The sequence below is a fragment of the Thrips palmi genome, unplaced genomic scaffold, assembly GCF_012932325.1.
Source record: "Thrips palmi isolate BJ-2018 unplaced genomic scaffold, TpBJ-2018v1 HiC_scaffold_19, whole genome shotgun sequence".
Taxonomy (NCBI): domain Eukaryota; kingdom Metazoa; phylum Arthropoda; class Insecta; order Thysanoptera; family Thripidae; genus Thrips; species Thrips palmi.
This window is the reverse complement of record NW_023144628.1, coordinates 2,313,274-2,336,319: the sequence shown is the minus strand read 5'-3', so window position 1 is coordinate 2,336,319 and position 23,046 is coordinate 2,313,274. Positions and strand designations below refer to the sequence as shown.

Sequence of the window (23,046 nt, the reverse complement as noted above, 5' to 3'; positions counted from 1 at the left end):
GCCCGGCGAGAGGCTAGAGGCGTATCGGCGCCCCGAATCCGGCAGGGCGGGGCCGGGGCGGGGCCGGGGACACGGCCTCGGACACGGCTTGCTTGGCCCAGGCAACTTCTTTATCTCTTTCTAACACTTTTCCCGCCCCGCTATTGAATGAAGCTTCGCCCGGTTTACAAGTTTAACAAGTACAAAGAAAGTAACGGAGGGGGAAAAAAAGGGGCGACGAGGAAAGGTGTGCAATCGATAGCGGGGGGCAGCTCATACACTGCTGAAGTACCGACCCTACGCGGTGCCCGCGGTGGGGGAAAACTTTGGATAGCAGCTCTGTCTTCGGCCGGCGGTGGCGGCGGTGGCGGCTCTGAGCCGTGGCCGAGGCGGCCGAGGCCGTGGGCGTGGCGGCGCCGATGTCGGCAACTTGGCGAGGCACCCGCTAGCGCCGCCAGCGCCGCCTACCGGCTTAAAAAGAAAACAACCGCCCTGGAAACACGACGGCGGAGGATAGTGACCAGTGATGAATCGGCAAAACTTGCCGCCAAACACTCGCCCCCCTTTCCTCACCCCTCCCCCGGGACCCGGACCTCGGCGGCGATCCAGACAAGTGCTGTTTCCCCCAGTTGGTCCTGGCGCTCATCTCCGCCAGGACTCGAGCCAGGACTGCCGCACACGCCGGGCCGCGCGCCCCGCCTCCGCGGCCCCCGTCAAACAGCAGCGCTTCCTCAGCGACATTCACGGCGAGTCAATGACATCGAGAAGTTGCCCCACTCGGCACGACTTTCTGCAGCCGAGCGAAACCCTCGAGCGACAAATGAAAAAGGGGCGAAACCGCCGTGACGCACCGCCCGACACACCGCCCGACGCACCGCCCGACGCACCGCCCGACACACCGCCCGACGCACCGCCCGACGCACCGCCCGACACACCGCCCGACACACCGCCCGACGCACCGCCCGACACACCCGCCCGACACACCCGCCCGACGCACCGCCCGACACACCGCCCGACACACCGCCCGACGCACCGCCCGACACACCGCCCGACACACCGCCCGACACACCGCCCGACACACCGCCCGACGCACCGCCCGACGCACCGCCCGACGCACCGCCCGACGCACCGCCCGACGCACCGCCCGACGCACCGCCCGACGCACCGCCCGACGCACCGCCCGACACACCGCCCGACACACCGCCCGACACACCGCCCGACGCACACGCCCGACGCACCGCCCGACGCACCGCCCGACGCACCGCCCGACACACCGCCCGACACACCGCCCGACCACCGCCCGACACACCGCCCGACACACCGCCCGACACACCGCCCGACACACCGCCCGACACACCGCCCGACACACCGCCCGACACACCGCCCGACACACCGCCCGACGCACCGCCCGACGCACCGCCCGACGCACCGCCCGACACACCGCCCGACACACCGCCCGACACACCGCCCGACACACCGCCCGACGCACCGCCCGACGCACCGCCCGACGCACCGCCCGACACACCGCCCGACACACCGCCCGACGCCACCGCCCGACACACCGCCCGACACACCGCCCGACACACCGCCCGACACACCGCCCGACACACCGCCCGACACACCGCCCGACACACCGCCCGACACACCGCCCGACGCACCGCCCGACGCACCGCCCGACACACCGCCCGACACACCGCCCGACACACCGCCCGACGCACCGCCCGACACACCGCCCGACACACCGCCCGACGCACCGCCCGACACACCGCCCGACGCACCGCCCGACACACCGCCCGACGCACCGCCGCCCAGCCTCGCGTTTCCTTTCAAGGCTCCCCTCGCCCTCGCCAAACAACTTTTATTTCACCGCCCCCTCCCCCCCTTTTCTCATTAGACGAACCAGGGCCCCGGACTTCCGGGCTGTCTGCCTCCAGTGAGCACGGATTAACGGCGCGACCGTATTTTTCGTTCGCACGTCCGTGGCTCGGGCTCGGCTCCGGCACGGCAGGCCTCCGGGCGCTGGCTCCGGTCGATGGCCCGCTGGCCCGGCACCAGACTCATTCCCAGAGTCGCTTCGAGAGTCGCTTTTGTCGCTCTGCCTCTCTCGCACATCAACGGAACACCCCATGGGCGCGAGAGAGACAGAGCGTGACACGGAGGGTGGACGCAGAGCGACGCAGAAGGGCAGCAATCGAAGACTCACCTGTGGCCCGCAGGTAGACAGCTATTGCGGTTCGCCGCGCTCCGCCCATCCTAGCGATCAGTAGCACCGTCTGGAGACCCGCTCGTCCTCACCTGCAACACAGCCACCGATTACATCCAGGGCGGGCCAGACCCCTCACGGGGGAAACAAGAGCAAGTGACACCAAACCGAAAAACATAAAAGACGGTAGAATTTAGTTTCAGAATCAAAACACCATCAGCTACAAAAAATATTAAAAATTCCCAACAAACTTGTGCAAAAATAAAAATATTGCCTCCGATCTTTGTAAAATTCTAAAACCTCTGATGTTTCTACTCAGTTAGTTTCCGGCAGGTATAATTTTAAAAAATATCTTTTAAAAATTTTTTTTCTCCGAAAATACCAGAAGGAGCTTCAAAACTCCCTTCCCTGGTTGAACTGACGGTTCTACCTGACGTTCATATCCATTAAAATAATCAACACATTCCTAAAAAACGTTTCCTTTGTTGACCTCCCTGGCTGAAAGCTTCCCTGGGAGAACCGAGTGCATGACGCTATGGAGTGCGACAGAGAGAGAGAGAGGGGGGGCACCTCCGTGCAAGGCGCCCGATGCAGGCCACCGCGGCGCGCGGCGGCGCCAGGCCACCAGGCAAATGACGACCATAAACAGACCGAAGCGGGACAAAAGCCCCAAATTGGCGCTACAGCGATTTTCACCGTTTTTATGGACCATTCCTGCAAAAGTGTCCGCACTTGGCAAAGTCCAATAACAATCACAGTAACGGGGCTGGCTCTGCTGCACTGGAGGGCGGTGGCGCGGCGGGGTGCGCGCGCCACTGTTGCTGCAGCGCGGCAAACGAGCGAGCAGACGGGGAACGCTCCAGTGACAGTCAGACAGACCGGAAGAAATGATGAAAAAATAAAAACAAGTAGCGAAAAATCAGAGTGCGCCGCGGGTTCCCGGATTCCGGACGAGGAGAGGCGGGGCCCTGCAGGGGTCGCGTTTGGATAACGGAACATCATTTTGGTCCAGTCCTGTGAGGAGAAGCGAGTCCCTCTGAGTCCCCGCGAGGGCGCGCTTGGAAGGAGCGAGCTCAAGCACAAAGCCGCACAACTTGGCAGATGGAGGACGCACATGCACACACATACATGCATGCAGACACATACATTACACACACACACGCACACACACTCAGAGGCGGGTTTTGAAGGGGCCAGGTCGTTACCTCTTTGAGCACCTGACTTGGGGATCGAGGCCCCGCTGTGGCTCCACTGGGGGCAGCAGGGCACGGCACGGCTGGCACGGCACGGCTGGCACGGCGAGCCGCTCTTTGCCATTCAAAGCCCGGCCACGTCCGCACCGCGTCCCGTGCACTTTTGTCGGCACAGAGAGGAAAGTGGTCCAAGGACAGTTAATGGCTAGGAAATTCGCGCCGGGGAATAAGTCCTTGGCGGAGACAGCTCCGAGATCAAAGAGTACACCCCCCCCCTCCCCCTCCCCCACTCCCTCAGCTCGCCCCTGGCCGTCGCCCGTCGTGTCAGCGACAGGGTGAGATATTAAATTAGCGGAGCGGAACGAGAACTAGAAACGGCGACAGTTGCGGCCCGACAGCAATGTCACTAAAATTCAAGCGGCGGAAAAAAGCGACTTGGGCGCTCGTGCCGGACGAGGAACGTCAAGTTTTGAGGTGGCGAGATTAGTCGCCTTATTCTGGCATTCAAATGCAACCCGCAGGTTCCATCCCTCTCCCTCTCTCTCTATTCATGAAGGCGCGGACGCAAACTGCTTTGCCAAGACGGGGAGGATTGTTGCAAAAACAACTGAAATCACTTGACGCGCTGGGAGGGGGCGACTTTCCCGCCCCTCAGTCTCGTTTTCGCGAAAGTCCATTCAAACAATGATAAAGGCGCATGAATGTTCATTTCCGTTCCTGGAATGCGTCCGACACGTCAGCAACAGGCGCGACTACACTGTCATGGCGCGGTTCGCGCTGACCGGGCGGCAGCCTGCACCCCCGGCCTCCCCCGCCAGATATTTCCATTTGCCGCTCCTCCTCCCGGTCCTCGTCCTCGGTCTTTCCGCCACTATGAACACGGCCACTCGCTAGCGAGAGCTCTCGCCCGAACCGGGCCAAACTCGCCGTTAAACTTTATGAAAATTCATAAACATTTCTCGCGCGACTTCACCTTGACGTCAACTTTGGCGGCGTGCTTGCCGCGCTCCCCGCTCCTCCCGCATTGGTGGCATTCCCACCACACCGCACCCCGCCGCGCCTACAGCGGCCCAAAAACAAGACAGCAACAAAAATATGGGGAAAAAATAGGCTAACAAGCAACGAGGAAGAAGTGGAGGGTGCGGACCCAATTACTGTTACATTGTGGCAGCGATGCATTTACGGACAGCCCCCCCCCCCCCCGGCCCGCGCCCCGCCTCAGCCTTTTGACACATATTCGCGAGCACATATTAAAATGGGAGCGGCAGCTGTGCCTCAATCTGAGAATGTAGACGGCCAAATTAAAGCCCCGCCCTCCGCACGCACGCCCCCCCCCCTCACACACACACACAGCTGACTCACTCCCCTTTCAATCCAGGGCCTGCCCCATCAAACCGGTAATCACTGGGTGGCCTTGATATTGGAACAAAAAGACGCACCGCGGCCCACGGCACGACATTTACAGCAACAAGAAGCAGAGGGACGAGGAAAAGGGGGAGAGGGGGGAGGGACGAGGCAAGATTCGAGCGCCACGTTCTAGAGTGGAGCCGTCTGGGCACGGATCATGCTCGACATAAAAAAGGGCGTGTAATCTTCTACCCCGCTCGACGGGACGGGACGTTTCGTCGACGAAAATCCCTCGACAACCGTTCGCGGGCCACGGGCAGCCTCGGGGAGCCACGGGCAGCCTCGGGGAGCCACGGGCCACATCTCCCGCGTTGCCAGGGGCAACCAGAGCCTCATCAGCCAATCAGCTTGTTTGGCGGCCCCCCGGCGTGTCACGCCCGCCTTCTTATGCCCCGGCAGGGATGCCTCTGTGCCTCCGCAGTCGGTCTGCCCGTCTGCCTCCCCCCACCTCTCACACACAGAGGCCCCGCACCGCTAAGACTGCCGTTTAATTTGATGCTTGATTACTGCCGTCCACGCCACGGCATCGCGCTGGAGGGTGGGGGGTGCCGAGTGGCTCCAGCGTGCCCCAGCGCGCCCTGCCCCCGCCCTGCCCCCGCCAGACCCAAGATTGACGCTAATTAACATCATAAGTGGCGCGGTGCATCTCTGGATAATTTTTTCCTTATTTTTGTTGCTGATCCCCTGCAATTAATCTCCCACATAACAAGGAGGGGATTACATCTTTTTTCCGTTATTATTATTTCCGTCCGAACCAACTAACGGGTCCGTAAACGTTTACGCACCACTGGGGTTCCCGCTCCGCGGAGTCATTATTTATTCATCATTTCCTTTTTCCCTTTGCGAAAACGCGGGTGGGCTGCGCGTGCAATTTGGACTCCTTTGGCAGCCTCGCAGCGGGGCGTCCCGCGTCTTGGGTACTCGGGCGGCAGCGCAGAGCGGCAGCGCAGAGCGGCAGCGCAGAGCGGCAGCGCAGAGCGGCAGCGCAGAGCGGCAGCGCAGAGCGGCAGCGCAGAGCGGCAGCGCAGAGCGGCAGCGCAGAGCGCAGCCAGCGCAGCGCAGAGCGGCAGCGCAGAGCGGCAGCGCAGAGCGGCAGCGCAGAGCGGCAGCGCAGAGCGGCAGCGCAGAGCGGCAGCGCAGAGCGGCAGAGCGGCAGCGCAGAGCGGCAGCGCAGAGCGGCAGCGCAGAGCGGCAGCGCAGAGCGCGCGCAGCGCACGCAGAGCGGCAGCGCAGAGCGGCAGCGCAGAGCGGCAGCGCAGAGCGGCAGCGCAGAGCGGCAGCGCGAGCGCAGCGCAGAGCGGCAGCGCAGAGCGGCAGCGCAGAGCGGCAGCGCAGAGCGGCAGCGCAGAGCGGCAGCGCAGAGCGGCAGCGCAGAGCGGCAGCGCAGAGCGGCAGCGCAGAGCGGCAGCGCAGAGCGGCAGCGCAGAGCGGCAGCGCAGAGCGGCAGCGCAGAGCGGCAGCGCAGAGCGGCAGCGCAGAGCGGCAGCGCAGAGCGGCAGCGCAGAGCGGCAGCGCAGAGCGGCAGCGCAGAGCGGCAGCGCAGAGCGGCAGCGCAGAGCGGCAGCGCAGAGCGGCAGCGCAGAGCGGCAGCGCAGAGCGGCAGCGCAGAGCGGCAGCGCAGAGCGGCAGCGCAGAGCGGCAGCGCAGAGCGGCAGCGCAGAGCGGCAGCGCAGAGCGGCAGCGCAGAGCGGCAGCGCAGAGCGGCAGCGCAGAGCGGCAGCGCAGAGCGGCAGCGCAGAGCGGCAGCGCAGAGCGGCAGCGCAGAGCGGCAGCGCAGAGCGGCAGCGCAGAGCGGCAGCGCAGAGCGGCAGCGCAGAGCGGCAGCGCAGAGCGGCAGCGCAGAGCGGCAGCGCAGAGCGGCAGCGCAGAGCGGCAGCGCAGAGCGGCAGCGCAGAGCGGCAGCGCAGAGCGGCAGCGCAGAGCGGCAGCGCAGAGCGGCAGCGCAGAGCGGCAGCGCAGAGGGGGGCAGCGCAGAGCGGCAGCGCAGAGCGGCAGCGCAGAGCGGCAGCGCAGAGCGGCAGCGCAGAGCGGCAGCGCAGAGCGGCAGCGCAGAGCGGCAGCGCAGAGCGGCAGCGCAGAGCGGCAGCGCAGAGCGGCAGCGCAGAGCGGCAGCGCAGAGCGGCAGCGCAGAGCGGCAGCGCAGAGCGGCAGCGCAGAGCGGCAGCGCAGAGCGGCAGCGCAGAGCGGCAGCGCAGAGCGGCAGCGCAGAGCGGCAGCGCAGAGCGGCAGCGCAGAGCGGCAGCGCAGAGCGGCAGCGCAGAGCGGCAGCGCAGAGCGGCAGCGCAGAGCGGCAGCGCAGAGCGGCAGCGCAGAGCGGCAGCGCAGAGCGGCAGCGCAGAGCGGCAGCGCAGAGCGGCAGCGCAGAGCGGCAGCGCAGAGCGGCAGCGCAGAGCGGCAGCGCGGGACCATGAAAGCGTATTTATAAAAATATACAAGACGGGAAATTACTCGAGGCAAAATGCATTCCGCGTGTGCACACAGCGCCGGCGCAGCGTCGGCAGCGTGGCCGCAGCGCGCCGGCGGGACGCGGTGGCGGGACGCAGTGCCAGGAACACAACGGACATGAAATTTTAACGCTCTCGATAAGGTGCAGGCACTGGCTGGCGCGACGCGGGGCAAACGGCGGTCCAGTTCCGGTGGAACAGTTCCGGTGGACACGCCGTGAGCTGCACAGTCGTCAAACAGTCGCAAAACGTCGAGAAAAGTCTGAAAATCGTGATGAGGCCGACTTTGGGCGGCGACTGCGTCCTATCCAAACCGGTTTTATCGCACTTCCTCTACGGGGCGGTGATCTCTAGACCCTTCTTTTGAATGCTTAAGCGAGAATGTGTGATTGAGCGGCTTGGTTTGAGAGCAGTAGTGCTACACAGTTGGTCAAAACGAATGTCTGAAAATCGACTGAAGAGCAGCGCGCCCAGACCGCCGAAACTGGCCCCCTGGCACGCAGCGCCGGCACGCCCTGCAGGGCCCGTCAAGCCATCGATCAGAGAGAGGCTCTCGACGGCCTCCTCGAGCTCCTCTTCGGCGGGGCGGTATTCATAACGTGGCAAACGACCTTTCAAAAGTTTGATACGGCCGCAACTGGAGAAGGGACCGGCCAGCGTCTTATAAAGCGCAAAACCCACAAAACCAGGACCAAGGTCGCGGGTGCGAAAAATTTGCATGCGCCGTTGTTGGCGAATTTGAGGCGCCCCTTTTCCTTTATCTCTCTATCTGTCTTTCTCTCTCCTACTCTCTACACACACATACTTGTTCCCATTTTGGCCTTCCCCTCTCCCTGCGCCAACTCGCTGCTCCCGAAAAAAAAAAGTTGGCCACAGTGAATTCAAGTCTCTTGTTCGGAAAAAATACTTGCCGGAAACTCATTTGATTTAAAAACTTAGGAGGTTTCAGAATTTTTAAAAGTTCTGTGACATTTTTTTTCCGCAATTCTTTTTTTGGATTTTCCAAGTTCTCACAGAGCAGTAGTGGTACCACGGTCGTCCCGGCACCGCCAGCAAAGGGAAAAGTTTGTCTTGTGCGGCAGAACGCCGCAGAATGCCCCACTTCAGCAGCTCGTCGGCTGCAAAACAGGCCAGGGCTGTACGGGCCGCATGGAATCGTCTAAAAGGCTCCAAGTTAGTTTTCAGTCAGGAGTGAAATTCGAATTGGACTCGTCACAACTTTAAAAACTGGCACGACATTTTCATTTTGCATTTCTAACAGGGTTGGGGTCCACATTGTGGCGATGTCCACTGGGCCGGACCGCAAAACAACTGGAGATAGGCCGGCCGCTTGCTTGGTGGCGGGAAACGCGTGCCGTATCATTAGAAAAGGGGCAACGAATTTCTTTTTTTTTTGGCGACACTGAAAAATGGCCTAATCCTTTTGTGGCGCTGGGCCGCAGGGTGCTGCTGCCACACTGTCGGTCGGGAGGCGAAGTTTCTCAGCGCCTCGACCAGTACAAGGCCTCGGCCAACAGAAGCCTTCCGGCCGATAGGCCCGGACAAGGCGAATTACTCAACGCCATGAATCAGGAGGCTGGAGGTGCAAACCGCGCGAGTTTTGAATGAGAGCGCCCAGTCCACTCAAGGGGCCGAGGCTGGCCGAGGCCAGGGCCATGAATCCACGGCCGCCGCCCCAATGGAACGCGGCGCGCGGCACGGCCTGGGCCAGGCCTCGGCTATTGTGCCCGACACGACAGACCGCCTGGACCGCCTGGACCACCCTCACGCAGCACCACCGGCTTGGTCCGTCCTCGGCCGAAGTTCTGGCCTTGGTCGCAGTCCCGACCGCAACCACGGCGGCAAGCAGCTCGCGCACCAATCATTTTAGAGCTCGACGCCCGGCCTCGGCCACCTGGCCAAAATTGAAACGCGCGTTTGGCGGCGGGGTGGCCAGCAGATTGCATCTCGTCATGGCGAAGCGCTGCGAAGCCGGACGGAATGGAACGTCGAGTGCGCGGGACGGGAAAAAACGAGAGCTTATGAAAAAGAGGGGGAAACTGGAAAGCGGCGGTGTAGGAGCAGGAGCGAAAGAAGAAGGGGGGTGCTCCGAAAAAGATGGCCGCCGGAGGGGGCGGGAGGCGGGGCGGGAGGAGGGGTTCTCGCCGTCATCCCCGCCTTCGGAAAGTTGAGGCGGGACAATGCAGGCGGGCTGCAGCTGCGTCGCTGGTGTGAGAAAAAAGCGCTTGTTGTGGCGCAGACGAATTAGCCAAGTTGGCGATCGAAAACGCGACGGCTCGGAGAATGGCTGGCTGCCTGGCTGGCCGCCTGGCCGCCGTCTCGGAGTGCGCGCGAGCGTGGCTGAAAAACGGAGCCAGCCCCCGATGCAGGCCACGGCCCCGGCCCCGCGGCCCGGCCGAACGATGGACGCCCAGTCTAGCGATTCGAATTACCCGCTCACTTGGCCCCATATATATCTGCCCCGCGCAGCCTCGCCTCGCAGCCCGGCTGGCTGGCGCAGCGCGCTTTTGAATCCTCCCGCCTCGCCTCACCCGCCCAGCTTGCCGCGGGGGCAAGGGGTGGGGGCCGCTGGGCAGGGCATTCTTGCCGACAGGCGATGGATGATGCCAGTGTTTTTGTTTTCCCGCACTGACCACGAGAAGGGATGAGAAAGGGAAACGAGAAATGGATCGCTATCTGGAGCGCGAAAAAGCTGGTGCGGCTGCAGCCGCCGCCCTGGACTCGGCCCTGGACGCAGACACGGCATTACTCAGCGAATCCGGTCCGGGTTGCTGGGACGGCAGACGCGGACCGCACGGCGTGCATCGCGCAGACCGACCGCAGACGAGAACCCGCCAAAAATCACATCTCGCCGCAGCGATTCAAACGGGAGCCCGCCCTTACGGATCCAGGGGGGCGGTCGGTCTCCACTCCACTCTGCTCGGCATGAGCGCACGCGGCTCAGCGAAGGAAAGTTAAGCAGCGCCTCGTTCAAGTAAGCGGTGAAAACTTCATCAAGAATGACGCGCGCGCGATGGCGCGATGGAGCGGCGGTGATAACGATAAATAATGGCCCAGTGGGGCCGCCGCGCCGCCGCGCTGCAGCGCCAAAGTTTCGCCTTCGATGCACCCGGCGGCCTGGCGGTCTGGCGGAGTGAGACGAGGACGCCAGCAGTCCGCGACGCCACTCCGGCGGTGCTCCAGCGGGGCAGCGGGGCCCGGCTCGTCTTTTGAATTACCGTCCAAAACGAGCGGTACGCAGAGTGGGGCCGGGACCAGCCTGGACCAGCCTCGGCAAACGTCTCGAGAGCGCCATTAGATTTGTCTCGGGGTGGGCGGGCGGACGGACGGACGGGTGGGCAGCGTGATGGACAGGGCTGGCGGTGCGGTGCGGCCGAACTTGAAGCTTGAAGGGAGATCCTCGTTGGAACGGCTACGACGGCAATAACGCATTCCGGGACCATTCGCATGCTGAAGCTGGGGTGGCTGGGGCCCTCGGCCTGAGGAGCTCGCAGTAAGGCAGGCCGGGTTGGCAGGGCCGCCCGAGGAGTGGGTCAAGAAGGGCGGGACGCGGCGGGGGGATTTGGTTGAGAGGTGGGATGGAATCGGGGGAAGTGGTCGAGCTGGGCGGGGCGGCGGGGCCGGCAGGGGCGTGGGTTCGACTCCCTCCACCGCCGTTTTCCCTTCTCTCTGCTGTGGTCTCTCCTTCACTGTGCCGGGCACGCCACACTCTGAGCACGCCAAGCTCTTTACTGATTGTGGGGAAAATTGGTTTGGAGGTTTTGCGTGGCCGGGGCCGTGGTGGGGGCCGTGGCGGGGCCGAGGGCGGGCCGTGCCGGGGCCGGGGCCGTGGTGGGCGAGCCCCTCGTGAGCCACTCATTGCAGGCCTTGGCCCGCAATGCACTCCGCCGGGCAGGGCGCCGCGTTGATGGCATGGCACTTGTTCTTCATGCCGAGGACTTTGCGTTCGCCAAACAAGCCGCGTTGTGTGCCATTGTGCGCGCACCGGCCCCGCAGCCCCGCCGCCCCGCCACGCCCCGCACGCCCCGCACGCCCCGCACGGCCCACTCGGGGGCTAAGTGGCGCAGGGGGACTACTTTGGGGCGACCCGCAAGTCGGCCCGGGTCTCAAGTTGCCGCCGTGTCCATGGAGCCTGCCAGGGCCTTCTAGAGGCTATCCGGCGGCCTAACCGAGGCCATCCAGACCGCCGTCCAGGCCGGGTCGTCCAACCCGGGCCGTCCAGGCCGGGCCGTCCAAGGCCCCTCCCTCAAGTACAAGTGGCTGAAGGGTGAATAATCCCTGGGGCAGGCGGGGCGGCGTGGGTCGGAGCCCAAGCCGGGCGGGTCCATCTCGTCAGCAAGGTTATGGCGTGCGCGCCAAACTTCCAGACTAGGCAAAACTTGGCGGCGGGGTGGGGTGAGGGGAGGCGGGGCCTGGCGGGGCCTAGCGAGGCGAGACGACGGAACAGCTGACGCCTGACGCGACGCCGCCTGTCTTCGCACAGCGGCCCTGCCTGGCCCTGCTGCCTGTCTGAGGGCCGTCGGCATGTGTCAGTCAATGCGCCGACCTGTCCGTCGGAGAAACAGAAAGGGTCTGCAATCACAGCAACGCGGCGCCGCGGTCAACCCTACCGCGTTCCTTTCACGTCCCGGCTGCACCCATTTGTATCCCTTCTCAACCAGGAGGGCCGCGGCCTTGCCGAGCGCGGCGCGAGATGAAAGACGGCAAATTTATTTCCTGCAGAGGGCCTTGAGGCAAACAGGGAAACACCGACTACGACGTGGGCGTGCGCCAAGCCCCGCACTTGCAACTCAAGGACCTGTCCCAGAGGGGCACGGCAAGGCTGGGGCAGGGCCTGCCGCGAGGCTTCAGCAAACAGCAAATTGGGATTTAACGGGCGCGTGTTTCTACACGGCTGCGCGGGGTGAAGTGCGCAGCGTGCGCAGCGTGCGCAGCGCTACTCCAAGACAACGTCCCTGGCGGCCGTGCGGGCACAAAGCGCTATGGCAGCTGCGGCTATTCCCTCTCAATGGAGCTGCCATGGCTCTTTACGGCCTCACAGCCGCAGCGGGGCACCTGGCGCGGCGGGCGCGGCTGCAGCTGCAGGTGTCGGCGGCGCGAAGAAGGCGCAGCCGGGCGGGTCCAATGAGTTATGACACACTCGCCTAAAAATCCGCAAGTAGTGCCAGAACTCGCTGATCCCTCCCGGCCGCAGGCAGCAGCTGGCGGCAGGTGGTGGTGGCAGGTGGTGGTTGGTGGCAGGTGGTTGGAGGCGTGACAAGTGTGCCACCGGCCCCAGGCTCGTCCTGTGTTCAGACCGGTGGTCCAGACGTCTACTAATTGCAACACTACTACTATCTACCAAAAAGTAATTAAACAAAAATAAAGTGGGTGTTTGATCTGACAAGTTCAATCTAAACAGAAAACATACACACACAGGCGAGGAAACAAACCGGGTACAAATTTTGGCCAGAATGTTACATTACTTTTGCTGTGTGAAATTAAAAATAAAGGCCAGTAGGATGGAAGATTCAAGCAATATAAAAAGTATGTGAGAAGTATGTGAAAAGAATGCGAATAGGTGACGGTGTTGGCGACTGCCTTTTTACATTCTTTCTGCATTTTTTGCTGTCTGTAGAATCAATAAATTCCTTCTTTTGCACTTTATACCAGTTTTCGCCAGCACCCTGTGACATATTCGCGTTCAATTCTCATTCTTTTTCACATTTTATTAAACCTTTTTTGCCATGTTTATGGTCTTACACATCCAATCAACCAGACTTAATTTTCCATTCATAAGAAATGCAAAATGAAGGTAATTTTAAGGCGACAACGAGGAAGAAGCAAAGAGTGAATGATACAAAGCCGATGCCGGGCCGGGCAGTGAGGGTGGATGTGGTATCCTGGCCGTCATGGCTGTGCTTGCTGAAGTCCCCACAAGCTGCGGAGATGGGGGAGCTTCGACCACAGATGCCTTTGACTTAAGACCCAAAGGGCAGAGCTTGTAATAGACGCGACCACATCTCCACAGCCTGGAGAGCGTGAGTGCGTACGCCGCACGGGCGTGCTTGCACCGCCAGCCTGCCGCGTGCCGAAGGTGACAAAAAGAAGTCGGATAACGAAAACAATCAGGTTTTTTATGCTAGCGCACGGACTGCACGCGGCGTTCAACGCCAGTGCGAACGGTCTCGACTCGACTCGCGGCAACATGTCAGCTCCTCTACAAACAGTCCGGCGATGGCCGATTGCGGCGCTCATTTCGCAAGGCACACACAGCCCAGCCATTCCGAAGAGTAGCTTCGTCTCTGTCACACTCACGGGGCGTACCGTAGAGGAGCGAGAGAGACCGACAGGTGCGTCCTGATCAACCCTCGAGCCTCCAGCAGCCCGAGCTGGTCCGGCGGCCGACGCCCCGCTCCACCGACCGCGCCTCGCCTGGCCACCACCGCGACCAACAATGCCAACAATGTCTCGATTGTCCCATCACAAAGCAGTTCGCGTCCTTTCCAAAAATCTGGCCAAGCTATTGTTCTGCCTCCCCGCCTCCCCTGTTCTCTGCGGGGCTGCGCGGTCCGGGCGAGGCAGGGGGTGCGGTGGAGAGCCCTCCAGGCCCATCCTCAACCTACTTTTGTCACCTGCTGGACGGCACCCCTTCCAGGCCACCACCACCCCGCGGCCTGCGGGCCTGCGGGCCCCGACCCTCAAGGCCCCGACCGCCTGGACGGCTTGGACTCCAGGCGTTGCCGCGGACGGTCGGTCGACGCTTCTCTCTCTCTCTCTCTCTCTCTCTCTCTCTCTCTCTCTCTCTCTCTCTCTCTCTCTCTCTCTCTCTCTCTCTCTCTCTCTCTCAAGATAATGGCCGGGTCACGGCCGGTCCAAATCTGGCCGCGAGATCGCCGCTGCGCTCATCCGCTTTGTTTTTCATCTCCAGATAGCGAGCTACCCGCGCCGCGCCGCTACCCGCTGACCGCCCTGGTGGCGATAAAGGGAGGAAATACTTCCCCGGGCCGGCCTCGGCCTGGCCTCGTCCCCTAAAGAAAACAATCATTGAGCGTCATGTGGGGTCGCCGTGCCGACGCCCGGACGTGCAGGCCGGGCCGGGCCGGGCCGGGGCCCCGAGGGTGGCGGCCGCAGGGGTCGCAGAGGGCTGTCAGCGTCCATTCGGGCCCCAGCCTACGGCCCCACGGCCCCACGGCCCCACGGCACGGCCCCAGCCGTCGCCCCAGCGGATGGGTTGCAGGCGGGATGATTACAGTGGCGGAGGCCGGAGAGGCGTAAGCCGGGCCAGCGCCTGCGCAGTGCGCCCGGCCTCACCTGTGTCAGGGCCTCTGCCGTCACTGCCGTCTTCGGTCCAGTTTCATCATCCAAACAGCCCAGCCCAGCCCAGCCCAGCCCGCCCAGGGCAGCCCGACCCGAGGCCTTCTGCGGCGACCGCGCCATATACCCGACCCGGCGGGGGCCCCGGCGCTCCACCTGACTCGCCCCGCCCGGAGCCCTTTGGCCGAGGCAAGCCGAGGCCCGGCCCTGCCGCCTCGCCAACCCCGCAGACCAGCCTCCAGGCCCGAGGCGTCCGGGCATACGCCAGCCCGCGCAAGCCCGCGCTAGCCCGCGCCAGCCACATAATCACATTCCGAAACTGGTTGGCCAACTATGAAAATTGGGTTGAAAAGTTGGCGACGGCGCGGCCGGGTGGACAGCCGCGTGTGTGCCTGTGTGGCGCCCACACAACATGTGGCGGGGCGACGCTGGCCGAGGCCCTGCCCAGAGCCTGGCCGAGGCCTGGCCGGCGGATCGGCTCGGCGTGGATCGCCCAGACAGCGCGCCCAAGACGGATCACGGCGGGGCCGCCGGGGCCGGGTCGGGCACACAAGCGTGCGGCCGCGAAATTGCGTCCTCAAGAGGGATCTGAGCCGGATAGGCAACCCCCTGCCGCCCCGCCTGGCCCTGCCCGCCTCCCCCGCGCGCCACTTGACGACCAGCGGCACTACATGGCGGAGCGGAGGGGAGAAAAAAAAAACTCATTTTGGAGTGGCAGCGGGCTGCGCTGTTACAGCGGAATGCCGCGCGGACGAGGACGACGAGGACGACGAGGACGAGGCCCTTGGAGGGTGCGCTCGTATGTTTCACAACATGTTACGATAGCGGCGTGGCACTCTCAGTGCCAAAAAGCGCGCCCCATTTGCATAGCAAGCCGCGAGGGCCGCGGGGGCCGCGAGCGCGTATCAGTTGGCGGCCCGCGGTTCGTTTTAAATTCGTTTCCGACCAAGATCTAGGCGGCCGCGTTATTCTCGGGGGGACGCAAATGAACCGCGCTGCACTGAACCCGGATTCCGAACAGTGCTTCGTCGCCGTCTCTGTGGCACCCTGCGCGACGCCCCGCGACGCCCCACGAGTGCGAGAGAGACAGAAGCAGGGCGCAGCGCTAATGACGAATGGCGCCACCGCCGCCACTTCCCGCCACTTCCCGCCAGGGCGCGCCACCTGCACCTGTTTTCATTTCGGTCGGCATTACTTTGCGGGAGGCGAGGCGCTGGAGGCGATGCACAGTGGGCCAGAGGACCGGTTGGAAACCAGGACGCGTTTTGAGCTCCAGAGTCGCTGAATGGGACTCCCAACCGAGCATGTGACCCCACCAATGGACTGCTCTCCGAACGAGGAATCCATTGGTGGGGTCACACGTTCAGTTCGAGTCCTGTTTAGCGACTCTGGAGCTCAAAATGCGTCTAGAGTTTCGGCCGCCGGCACCGGTCTTCTGGCCCACTGTGCGCTGGAGGCTCCAGGGGCCGCGCCGTATCTGTTACGTGCACACGCCCCTGCTGGAGCGGGGGCTGGAGGAGGTCCCCGACGTGCCGCTTCCCGATGCTCCAGATAAAAGTGGCCACGTCGCCCGCTCCGCGCCGCCACGCCCCGCCCCGCGTCTCGTCCAATATGAAGAGGGCCTTGGCGGCGTCCAGGACGACGGCCAGGCCGACGGCCGCTGTGTTTGCCGAGCCATTCATTATGCGCGGTCCACCGGGGAGCGGCGGCGGGGCGGCGGGGCGGCTCGCCAGAGAGAGGAGCAGCAGCGCCTTCACTTACCGAGACACGTGAGGTGCGAGCGCCGAGCGAACGCCGCCGGTACCAACGCAGACTCATCGGGACAGCCATCTGCAACACACGGGCACCGTCAATAAGGGTTCATTTCGCTCTGCCTCTCTCGCACGCGTGGCGTGTGGAGCGCGGTGTGAGAGACACAGAAGCAGTGTGCCACCCGGCGCACGCGCACACGACTAGACCGCCATGATGTAGTCGTCGTCGTCGTCGCCGTCATCTCGGTGAAACTGTTTCGACCGCGCTGGATCGTACATACGGCGCGCGTGGCCCCACCGCACCACACCCTGCCCCGCCCCGCCCCGCCCCGCCCCGCCCCGCGCCGCCACAGCCCCACGCACGCCGCACGCCAAGAGGGATGTGTCTGCCTCATTAGAGATAGGGCGGCCCAAGTTCAAATTGACTAGGAATTCGCGCGCGGCGCGCACACTGCTGGCTGAAGAAGGAGAAGAAGGAGGAGGAGCGGGAAGAGAGACAGACAGAGAGAGAGAGAGAGAGAGAGAGAGAGAGAGAGCACTCTGATACCTGCCGCGCGCCGCTCCGCGCTGTTCAGTAATAAATCATGGCGGTATGCAGAGCACGTCGGGGCTTTGCTGGGAATGACTTACTACTCCTCCACCGGGAGGAGGCGCCGCCGCCGCGACGCGCCGCGACGCGCCGCACCGACGAGAAGCAGGCCGCGATCACGCTAAGCCAGCGTCGGGGACCGTCGAGGACGCCGTCGTCTTCGGCCGCCAAATTAAATAAATATCGCGGCGGAACGGCGGGAAAACGAGCGCGGAACAGGCCGCAACAAATCATTACGTGCAGCCAGTGGAAATGGAATTCCGACGCCGCCCCGCGACGCCCCGCGACGCCCCCGCCCCACCCCTTGCCTCACGGCGCGGCGCACATTTGCAATTCTGCACCGGATTTTCCCCTGGTGAACAATGACGGGTGGGTCCGGGTCCTCCCGGGTTGCCTCCTGGGCCGCCGCCCTGCAGCCTGCGGGCACACCAATCCGCGACACGCCAAGTTTCTCATTTTCCACCTTTTTCTCGTGTTCTTATTTTCGTCTGATTTTCCCGGGCTTTCCCTTCCCGCCTCCCACTGCGGGGGCCCCTTGCTCGGCTCATTAGTGGCCCCGCATACACCCACAAGGACCGGCATGGAAGTTAAATCTCGCATCGGACCAAAACTTTCTCCTCCTCCTCCTCCTCGTCCTCCTCCCGGCCCTGGTCCCCTTCATCTTTCAGAGTCATTAGGCAGAGTGGAAGGTGAAGCGCCGGCAGGTCACGGGCCACTTAAAGCACCCCGTCCACGAGGACGCCCAGGCGGACTTGGCCATGGTCCAGCGGGAATGCCGGAGGCAAATGACGCTCGCCCGAATGACATCGAACCTAAAATGATTAGGAAGAGGAAGGAGAGAGGGGCGGCGGGGGGAGGCAGTGAGAGAGACTCCGCCACCCACTGCCGGTAGTGCCGGCACGGCCAGGGCCTCGGCCAAGGCATCTCTTGCTGCAGCGAAAGAAGAGTCGCCCCAAGTTTCCGGCGGGCAGCGCGGCTCGCCACGGCACTGCCAAGGCACTGCCAAGGCACGGCCAAGGCGCGGCCAAGGCACGGCCACGGCACGGCCCGGCCCCCCGGAGAGCTAGGTGCCCCGGGAGCGGCGAGCAACGCAGAGCAACGCGGAGAAACGCCGCCCCGACTCGGCATAGTTAACTTTCATCGCGTCAGAGCCAACTTGAGAATTCAAGTTTTTGGGATAACATGGGCGGGCGCGGGGCCGAGCCGGCCGAGCCTCCCCGGGCCGGGCCGCCGGCAACTGAATCTAATAATGGGAAACCGACAAATGTTTGGCGTCCGCTCCTCGCACCTGCGGCCTGGCTGCCCTGCCTGGCTGCCTTGCCGCGGGAGGCGCGAGAGCGGTACGGGGACTTCACCTCGCCTCGTCTCGACTTACCAAGAGCTAATTCGCCAACGGCCGTAACTTGATTTAAACGAAAAACTTGGCAACCAGTGCCGACTGCGCAATTTGCGGGACTACCCCGGGGAGCGGCGTTTCGAAATCACTTAGGCCCTACACTGCATCGCAGCGCAACCCCTCCAGCAGCCTGGCGGCTCCAGGCGCGCGGCACGGCGCGAGGAAAAGTAATGGCCTCAAAAAGCCCGAGTCACTCCATGGCAGAATCAAGTTTGTGAAACAGAAAACAAAATGAACGAACCTAAATATGGAATTATCGGAATTCGGCTTGAATTATTTCGTTGGAAGCGGATGAGCCCTTAAGGCCTTGCACCTTAGAAAAGAATAAGTCACTTAGCTGTCGGCTAGGTTTAACTCACGAGTCCGGAAACCAAGTGTTCCGAAAGGAAGACGAACGATAAATTTATCTGAAACCCGGTGAAACTTGTGGCAGCATTCATCGATCCTTGGTCCAAACAAATTCATCATAACGCAGTGTGGCTCCCAGAGACGATTTTTCTAGCAGCGAAATAACTCAAGTCCGCGTTAGCTGTACGAGAAACTATCCCGAGAATGCGAAAAATAAAGGCGAGTTGCGTCTGGCGCCGCAGACTGCAGGACCCAGGCCGAGGCGCGGCGCCGCGCGGCACGCGTGCGGAAGTAAGTGGCCTAGTTGTGGTCGCCATCAAGCGGCCGGGGCGGCCGGGCAGGGCGGCAGGCCGGGGGGGTCGTCGCCTTGGTCGTCGCCACGTCGTGCTCTGGCAGTGCCGCGCAGTGCTGCGTCGCCACGTAGTCTGGGGGGCGCGGGGCGGCGGGGCGGCGAGGCGGCCGGACAGAGCATCTCGCCCTTTTAAAGCGCCATAAAACGTGAGCAAAGAAAGCAACTGCTCGGCCGGCAGCACAGTGCATTCCTTGCGGCCGGCCGCGCTCCACTACGACTCCACGACTCTTTCATGCTCGCATAAAAGCCGGCACGGTGCTGCCTAACCAAACCGGCTGCTGCTGCAACACAGCAGTCGACGCGCGCCTGCAGCCCGCGGGGTAGGCCGCCGGGCGCGCGCCCCAGCGCGGCGGAGCCCGCGGTGCCTACACCGCAGGCGCTTCGCGCTTCGCTCCGGGCCCCGGCCGCGCACCGCGCACCAACCCCGGCCCTGCCTGCCCGGGCCTGCCCTTGCCGTCACAGCGCCATCAGTGGGAAAACAATCCGTGTAGGCCTCACCGTGCCGATGCCTCCCCTCCTTCTGGCGGGGCTCCCACGGGCTGGGGGAGGGGGAGGGAGGCTCAGCCTTCAGCCCATGTCACGGCCCCCGCCCCCCTTGTCCTAGTCTCAATCCGTCAGACGGCTTCGCCCCCCCCCCCCCCCCCCCTCCCCCCTACGCCACGCCACGCCACCCAACCTGCCTGTTCCTACACTCCTTCGCCCTTTATCCGCTTCCCCCTCCACACGCTCTTTCTCCTTTTCCTTCATCGTTGCCAGCCAGCGCGCGCGCGCGAGTGTGTGTGTGTGTGTGTGCGTGCACGTGTGTGTGTTTGTGAGTGTGTGTACACACACGCGATTGGCAGTCGCGCTGCGTGAGAGATGGAGCATATCTCCAGCCTGATTCGTCGAGATATAGATCACAGGGGCGCGTTTCGCGTTTCGCCGAGACGTATTCGCTGCTTTTCCCCGCACATCTCCTTCGGCGCCGCACTGCCTTGGCGCTGCCCCGCCTCGGCCTCCCCCCCCCCTTCCCCCCCAACCCACCCGCCTCGCCCCAGGTGGGCCGCGGTGGCCGAGGCCACAACGCTCGCCGCGGGGTCTCGGCCCGGCCTCGGCCACCACGACGGCCACGCCATTTCGCAACAAATTTCGCATCCTCTGTATACGTCCGAACTGGTGCGGCGGGGCGGGGCGGTCGGAGAGGCCCCCGAGGAAGGGTGGGGTGGGGATGAAGTTTCTCAAAGCAGACGGTGCGCGTGAGGAGAATACAGACCGTCACGAGCGACCGTGCCATGACACGCACTCCCAGCCGCGCCGCCGCCATATGCGGGGCCGCTTGCGGGGCGCGGCGCCCCCCAACGCAATAAATGAAAAATCTCGCGCTCAAAGGCGCTGATTTGTTTCATCTTTTCATATTCCGCGCGCCTCGCCGCGCCTCGCCGGCCTCGCTGGCGGCGCTTGGATGCGGCTGGCGGCGCTGCGGCGCGGCGCGGCCGAGTCGGCGATGGATACGCGGCGCGACACGACACGACGATAAACCGGCCATCCCATAACTCCGTCAGGGTAAACAAACGCAGTGGGGGTGGGGGAACGGCCCATCCAAATACACCAAATGGAATGTGAACAAACTACGCGCGTGTGCAGCGTCGCGCGCAGCCTTGTTTCCAATTTCACGAACGAGTAACTCGAGATATGTGAAAAATGTGGCCCAATTGGGGGAGACGGTTTCCTCGACGAGGCGTGCTTTCCGCCGCTGCCAGCCGCTGCCAGCCACGCCAGCCACGCCATCCGGGGCAGCCGCTGTCAGCCGATTCCAGCTACCCCCTTCCACCTCGCGCACCTTGCAAGGGCAGCGACACCGTAGGCTGTGCACGCCACGCTGCCCCGCCCCGCCCCGCCCCGCCCCGCCCCGCCCCGCCCCGCCGCGCCCCGCCTCGCCAGAGGAGCCGTTGACCGCGGCACGGGACCTATCGATCCCCGAATCAATGCCTGCGCCACACTGCAACGCATTCAACACGGCGGCCGCACGCCGACCGCACGCTGTGTGTGTGTGTGTGTGTGTGCACTGGTGCGTGCCTGTGTGCGTGCGAGTGCGCGTGCGTGAGCGGGGTCACCGCATGCAGAGCAGTGCGGAGGGGTCCACGGGCGGATGGGCGGGCCACTGCATCCCCGGCGCCTCCATGCCGCCAGCCGCCCCGCCCCGTCCCGGTCGTTGACGGTCGCAGTCCCCATGGCGCTGCGGCTGCACCGCACGGACATTTAGCCCTAACGAGTGCCTTGTAGAATTTCAATAAGACCTCGCCGAGGACCGGCAGGACACCGAGCGGACCACAATGGCCGGCCAGATTTGCCCGTTACGCCGCCGCGCCGCCCCACCCCGCCCCGCCCCGCCCCGCCCCGCCCCGCCCCCCCGCGGAAGCCTCCACCCCCCGCATGACAAGCACTACCCGACGGCCTCCTCGGCCGGCCGGCCGGTGCGAACTTGAGCCGCTGGGGGCTTCGGCTGCCTTTGACTGCCTTGGCTTTCGGCGGCGCAACAGATGAGCTTTGACACGCGATACCACACCGTACACACGCCGACTGGGCCGCCACAGCCGAGGCGACGCACTGGTCGCGCGACACGGCGGGGCGCTTGGCGGGGCGTTGGCGCGGCGCACTGCCACCAGGACAAGCAGCCCGACCGCCAGACCAGCGCAACTCCAGACGGCCTATCACATTTGCGGCCTATCTGGCGGGCGGGCTGGCCGGCAGGCGCGGCCTGGCGCGGCGTATTTCATTTACAGCCCCGTCGGGCCTGGACAAGGCCGTAAGGCCCGTAAGGCCAAGCCCCAACTCATTTGCAAAGTGACACATACACTCACACACACAATCGCGCCATCCACACCCACACGCTCTCACACCGACACAGCCCCTCTCTCACACACACTGAGGTGAATGCTGCTGCAGCCCCTGCCCGTGGCGGCGTGTGACGCTGTCGTCGCGCGGGACTCCCAGACCGTGAAGCGGCGCGCTGCAGGGAGCAAACGCGATCACGGTCGGACGGACGCGCAGACACGCAGACTCGCACGCGCGTCATTCAGCGAGGGGTGACAGGCACTCCTGCGTCGCCGCGTCACGCCGCGTCACGCGACGCCGTGACGGGCCGTGACGAGTGCCGCGGGGTCGATGCCGGGTAGGGAAGTGGAGGCAGCAAGCCAGCACGTGCGCCGGGCCGGGCCGAGTTGGGCCAAGTCTAACCTCCGGCCTGCCTTGCCGGGCGGGCCGGCGTCGCTGCAACACTTACAGTCCGCCATGGCCGGCGTCCATCAAGCAGACGTCGAGGCGAGCCGAGCCGATCCGAGAAGAAGAGAGACGAGACGAGCCGAGGGGCCGATCGAGCTGCGCCGAACCAAGCATCAGCTCTCGCCGACCCCCATGGAAGTGGGCGTCACACAACCACCACCACTCTCACGCACTCTCACTGCACAAACACTGATGCACTAGGCGAATGGCCGCACTGGCCGCACTGGGCGCCACCCGCACTGGCAGCCCGAACGTCCCAAACGTCCCGAACGTCCCGCGCCGCGGTCGGCAGTGTCGGCGCCGACGCGGTGTCGCTCACGCGGTGCGGCCGGCCTACCGGCCTCTCTCCTGCGTATCCTGGGGGTCGTGTGGCGCGGTGTGGCACGGTGTGGGTCCTGCGGGTGCTGTCCAGGACAGCCTGTCCCGCCCGTCGGCCTCCTTGGCCACGCCGAACACCCGACCCAGCGGCCCGACCCTTCGCTTCGATCGTGGGGCGCGGCAGCGCGGTGCGTCCCTGGCCACGGCTGGAACTCCACTGCCTCCCGACGCCCGGCCCCCGCGCCGCCCCCGCGCCACCCCTCCCGGCCCCCGCCGCGCCCGGCACCGGAGGCCCCCCGCCCTGCCCGCCCCCACCCCCGGGCCTGCGTCCTGGAGCCCACCCCCGTTCCAGCGCGCCCCTCGCCACCCCTTGCGGCCGCCCGCCCCCGCGCCGCCCCCGGGCCCGAGCGAGCTCTCTCACTCTATCCCCTCGTCACAGGCCCGGCGCCCCTGCCGCCCCCGCCACGCCCCGCACAGTGCTCTTGCACTCCTGCGTTGGGGCTCCCTCG

General features: G+C 64.3%; 1 protein-coding gene across 7 annotated transcripts in view; it reads right to left on the bottom strand.

The window, feature by feature from the left end:
* Positions 1–22,730, bottom strand: part of LOC117645970 (disintegrin and metalloproteinase domain-containing protein unc-71) — a 174,578-nt gene extending 151,848 nt beyond the window's left edge. For all 7 annotated transcript variants that reach the window (XM_034386544.1, XM_034386545.1, XM_034386549.1 and 4 more), the window contains exons 1-3: positions 22,221–22,730; positions 16,284–16,352; positions 2,183–2,274 (exon numbers count right to left, since the gene is read on the bottom strand). The gene's annotated coding sequence lies outside the window, so the exon portion shown is untranslated. The remainder of the gene's footprint in view (positions 1–2,182; positions 2,275–16,283; positions 16,353–22,220) is intronic.
* Between the last annotated feature and the right edge of the window lie 316 nt (positions 22,731–23,046).